This window comes from Hibiscus syriacus, unplaced genomic scaffold (genome assembly GCF_006381635.1).
Source record: "Hibiscus syriacus cultivar Baekdansim isolate YM2019G1 unplaced genomic scaffold, ASM638163v2 tig00110270_pilon, whole genome shotgun sequence".
Taxonomy (NCBI): Eukaryota; Viridiplantae; Streptophyta; class Magnoliopsida; order Malvales; family Malvaceae; genus Hibiscus; species Hibiscus syriacus.
In genome coordinates, this window is record NW_024062656.1 from 1,253,610 (window position 1) to 1,259,825 (window position 6,216).

Genomic DNA, 6,216 nt, shown 5'->3' on the forward strand with positions numbered 1-6,216 from the left:
AAAAATAATAAGTATATTTATGAAAAATTTAAAAGGAAAGAATTATAAATTAAATATATGAATTTTTAATTTTCTAATTGATAGAGACAATTAATAATTGGTTTTAAAGTTTGACTAGTCCCCAGCGGAGTCGCCAAGCTGTCATAACCGGTTTTCGTCCGGGCACGAATTTTTACTTGACGGAGAAAATTAATGTGGATAAAAAAGATTTTGATTTAAAAAAAATATTTTGGGAGTCGTCATTGACCTTTTTGGGTTAGGTAGATCAAATACCTAAAAATAATCTTTTAAAATAGTTTTTAAGAAAACAATATTTAAAAGATAAAACTGATCTGCATATAACCGAAAAATTTAATAAAAATGGGTTCGTGGTCGGTTACATTCAAGGAAGGATTAGCACACCTATAATGCCCAAAATTAGTACTTTATTAATTATAAATTGTCTCTATTATTGGAAATTTAAAAATTTAAAAATATATTTAATTCATAATCTTGTTATTTCAAACTTATTAATATAATATATTAATATCTATATTTTTAAATAAGATATTTATTTAGAAATATCAGAAAATGGCTTCTAGGTGCTTTAAGACAACTCCTTTCTTAATATTAATAAATAAATATTAATAAAACATTTATCTAAAGATAATTAAAATATATATAATTTATAAAAGTAAGATAAAATATTTATTTATTTAAAAATATCAAAAAATAGACATCCAGTTGCTTTAAGACTGTCATTTCTTAATATTGAAAAATAAATAAATATTAAAATATGATTTTTAAAAAAAAGTAATTTATGCAAAATTAAATTATATATATATAAAGTAAAAGTAAGTAAATAAGTATTATTTATTATGTATATTTATATGGCTATATAATAATAATAACAATAATATTTAAATATATAAACATGTAAAATTAAGACATAAATAAACAATAATAATATTAGAACTATATATTTAAAAGCAATAAAACTTTATAATAAATGAAAATATTTAAAATTAGTGACTAAATTATAATCTAATAAAATTAAATACCTAATTCATAATTAATTATTTAAAATTATAGGGATTAAACAAATTATTTTACCCATTTATTAATTTGGTGACTAAAATAAAATTATATTAAATTAGTACATTAAATTAAAATAAATTAAAACATGTTGTTTGGGATTAAAATATTAATTAACAAAATTACAAGGACTAAACATATTATTTATCCTAAAATATATAAATATTGGCATGGGCTAAATTATAAATTAATAAAATTAGAAGACCGAATTAAAACTTATTAAAAATGATTTCAGTAACTAAATCGTAAAGATTACAAACTATGAACACTGCGGACATAATTGGACCATCCCCTAAATTACACATATAACCTTCATCAAAACGGTGTCGTTTTGGTAGGGTATATAAACCCTATAACCGGCCCTCTTGGGCAAATCTTTCTCATTTCTTCCTTCTTTCTCTCTCTCTAAAAGAGAGAATTAAACATTCTCTCTCGCCTCTCTCTAAAACTGAGAGAGAAAACCGGTTGGCAGCCGCACTCCGGCACCGGCCACCGTCAACGGTGGCCGGAAATTTACAATTTACCCTAAATCAAAGCTCCAATTACCCTAAAACCCGATCTAAGGTTATTTTGGCCTAAAAACTTACCAAACGTCGTAGATCAAGGATTGTTCCCTTCGACGGTTTGGTTCTCCGGTGGTTTGTGGGGGGGTTCCGATGAACAGAGTAAGTTTATCTTCGTCTCTCTCTTTTTTCTCTCTCTCTTATTTGTATTGTTTGGTGCGTATTCTTGCTTGCTCTGTTTCCCCGTGTCCGTTGGTTGCCTCTGTTTGTTGTTTCTATTGTTGTTCTCTGTAGTTCTTGCTCTCTCCCTTTTTTATCTTGCAGGTGATGGCTTTTTATAGTCTCGTCGGATCTTGTCTCGGACCGGTCCCAAGAGTGGATTTCGGTGAGTCACCGAACTATGTGGTGACTCACCCTGGGGCACCAACGTGTGGGGGGGGGGCAGTTGGCTTCTGGAATCCTCGTTTGGTGTCGTGGCAACGACGGAGCGTCGGCAGTGGCGTTGGTAGCTGCTGGTTGGGTCACTTGACAGTGGAGGCGTGGCAGCAGCTTCTGGCTGAGGCGGCGGCGCGAGATGATAACCTAGGGTTATGAAACCCTAGGGTTTCAAGCTGGACCTTCTGGGGACCGTTGGATCAAAGTCAGATCCAACGGTGATGAGGAGTTGGCGGTTGCTGGTGATGATACAAACCCTATATGGGTTTAAGGTTACTGTTGGGCTATCTAGGTTGGGTTTGTCCTGATCGGGCCTCCATGTTTGGGCTCTGGGATTTGTAAAATGGGCCTCAGGTTTGGGCCTGAAATGTAAATAAAATTATTTATTATTTAATAATAATAATATAATATAATAATAATAATAATAATAAATAATATAAGCAAATGAGAGAAAAAAACTAGTGTCTTCATGTGTAATATGGATTCTGCTTTGTGCTCTATTTGGGTGTTAGAAACTGTGTCATTTCAGCTTAGAAGTCATCCACCACAACTTGCTAGAAATAGATGCATATAAAAATCATTGTGTGTGGGCTCTCCCGTCTTTGCCACTAATCAAAAAAGGTTACTCTTTTCCCTTGAACAATGGAAGACCCCATGTTGCTGTGTTAGATTTATTGTTTGATTCCTTCACAGCTATTATTCCCTTGTTTCTATGCTCATTAGGAATCTGATGAGAAAAAACAGTAAAAGTGGCATTTTTACCTGCTTTAGTTATTAGGTTGTTTTCATAACTTGATCTTGATTATACACTTTTGATCATGTATTTGAACCTGTATTCCATTAGTAAATATTACTCTAGTGGACTAACATTTTTACACGAAATACTGACGTGACAGTTGATCAATGCTAAGTCTCGCATTAATCTGTTTGATTAACTTGCTCGATGGAAATATAGTTCGGATATATTTTTCTTTAGATACCAAAGTCATTATTATTTTCGTACAAGTTGTATAGACAAAACATAGTGTGACAAGAAAGCTTTACAAAGCAAAGAAGCCACAAGCTTCCATAAGCTGATATGCACATGAGAGAAACTTTGTTACAGAGAGACATATAAATAGCACAAGTAGTTATTAAGTGGGGGAGTCCAAAATGGAGCCCTTGTTAATTTGAGATACTGGATGGATCTTTGCAAAATCCAGTGTTCTTTGCCTTGCAACTTGTGGTACGTAATGTTTATTGTACTCTCCATGATTGTATCTTCTGTATCTGCATGGATTCTTCTCATCCACTAGTTCTGGCATCGGACTGAGTTCGATGTCGTAGCTCGGAGCATAGAAAGTGACGATCGAAAGGCGGTCTTTATCTTTGTGAGTTACTGCTCTATGCTCCACGCTCTTGTATTTTCCATTTGTAAGAACCTGTACAACAAGAAATTTCAAAACTGAGATTTGAACATTGTTCATAACAGGGTGAATATGAGCCGGAACCGCAGCCTGGGATCCGAGTTTCTTACTTCTAAAGTGTCACCGATGTTGATCACGAGTGCATTCGGAACAGGCTGAACAGGTAACCATGTTTGGTTCTTGAGGATTTGAAGACCAACTGTGCTGTCTTTGCCTTGCTGCAACACTGTAAGGGCACTTCCATCTGAATGTGGACTAAGGCCTAAAACAAGGTCTGGACTCGAACATGGAGGGTAGTAGTTCATCCTTACTGCTTGAACAGCTACTCCGAACATTTCGTCGAAAATCTCCATTTTAATCCAAGGCTCACTGCTATATATTGCAGAAGAATCTTGCAAAGTTCTCTGATTTCTCTTGAATAAATTTCTAAAATTTCTCTGAAAAGGAAAAAAAGATTTAAAAACAGTGTTACATCTTTACTTCAAGGTTCATACATGGCGTTATCTGTGATTACCTGAAGTTAGCCGGACTCGATGGCCAGAGTTTCGGGTTCCTTATACAAGGTGGCTCAACACCAAGAGCAAACATATTGCACCAATCCAACTTCTGGTTCTCCGAGAACACGAAAGCTTGACCGTAGCCCTGAACCGTCCCCGGTGCCATCGGATACTTCTGTTTCTCATGTAAAGGTAACATGAAGAAATCTTTGGCTAGTTTTTCCATGTTTTCAAGAACATTCAGGTCAACCCCATGATTCAGCACCTGAAATGCATTCCAAAATTAGCTTCCATAATCATTTTTACGAAGACATCGAGCATGAAAATATGCATTTTTAGCACCTGAAAAAATCCCCATTCTTCACAGGCAGTTTTGAGTTGCATAACTTCTCTGAAGTGTTCATCTGTGTCTCCTTTCATGAGCTTAGAAAGATCTATGATGGGAATGTCGGTAGATGATGATAGATTTGCAGTAAGTTTCGGCCTATCAGCCATGTCTTGGACAAATCTTTCAGGAACTGTGGTTGGTTTAGCCTTGTTTAGCTCTTGGACATCGTCTATATGCCCAACTTTAATCGGAAAACTAGGCACCGGAGCCATGAAACAGAATTGAAATACTGGTGTAAACAAAAACTGATGTAATCAGATTTAATTGGAAGCACTTCCCTTAGATAGAGCTTGTATTTATAGATGGAGAAAATCTGTAATTGTGCATTACATTATCGCAGTATCAAGCTCAGTTGTGGGTCTAACAGTTGCGTGATTTAGTTTTTGAACTCTACACTTGCTAGATACCACCTTTTACAGCTGGTTAATGGTGAACAAAAGTCGACTCGATCAAATTCTTAATCATACCACTAGTTGCATGAACCAACTTGATTCAACAGAGTTGGATATTGAAAATCTCAAACAGGTCTCCATCAAACAAGGCTTGAAATCTTCTTTTTTCTAAGATAAGATTCAGACCAATCCTTATCTAAAAAGACTCGGACTCGAGCCACCACATGAACCATCAGTGGTCTCTATCTGTATTTCTTTCAAGAAAACAAGCGTGAAGTACAACAGTTCATGTTCCAAAATCACATGTTATCTTTTGTAAGACTAAATGGTACACACTAAACTTGTGTATCATTGCAGTTCATGCAGTAGTACCAGTAGGGGGGGGACCCATATTCTTTTGTGTTTAAGTGAACTTGTCCTCGTCTCTGCAGACCAAATCTAGTGATGATTTTGTCAATTTGCCTTTGTTCATCTCCTATGCTTACCCCCTCCGTTTTCTTCCCTTAATTGGGTGTCTTAGATCATCCTAATTTAACCTTTTGAGCAATAAATGATCACCACACACTTTAATTTTTAGTACCAGTGTTCATGATATTTTGTCACTATGACTCAATTGTGAATGTTTTTAAAATATTTTATGTTATATTCGAGTTAAGAATCATTTAATTGTAAAATAAAGGTTTAAATTGTACTTTTTTTTACTAGGGATAGCTAGAGTTTTTTTAATAGTAATATTTAACTAATTTTTTTATTAATTATTAAAAACGCACATATTATCAATACACTCTCAATAAATTAATGGTACCTGATAATATTTGAAATTATCCTATTTTACGTTAAAAAATAAAAATACATTTGTATCTGTTACTGTCGACGTATATCGTGCACGTTTCTTTTTTTAGATAAAATTCATACAATTATTTTATGTTTCGTCCTTTTTTTTCTTTTTCTTTCACTTTGGTCTCGAACATGATAATCTCTATAAATTCTTACCGAACATGTTGTCACATCAGCAAAGGAGTACTCAGCTAAGAACTAGTAACGGAGTTATATAGGGGCTTGGAGCCACTCCCCTTCCTAATTTTTTTATCATTAAAAATATAGAGACAATTATCTATGTAGACCTTAAAATTTTAATTTATTTTAATTTTGTCTCTCTATTTTTATTATTAATTATACTTTACACCTTTAAATTAAAATCTTGATTCCGTCACTATTAAAAACGACAGTATTCATACAAATATATGTATCTGACGTGTACAGCTCATATTTCTTCTTTTTAAATAAAATTCTTAGAGTTTTTTTTTCCATTATCCCTTCTTTTTTTTCCTTTCTTTCGCTTTGATCTCAAACACGACTAACTGTAAATTCTAAATGAGCTTGCTGCCACCAACAAAGGTGCATGCATCTAAAAATGACCATCGTCTAGTTTGGATCAATCCCGTGCTCGTGCAAAAAAACTGTGTCTGACATACATCGTACATATTTCTCTTTTTTTATATAAAATTTATATTTATTTTT

At 33.8% G+C, this 6,216-nt stretch overlaps 1 pseudogene; it reads right to left on the reverse strand.

Moving 5' to 3' along the window:
* Window positions 1–2,983: 2,983 nt before the first annotated feature.
* LOC120115722 lies at window positions 2,984–4,635 on the reverse strand (annotated as a pseudogene).
* Between the last annotated feature and the right edge of the window lie 1,581 nt (window positions 4,636–6,216).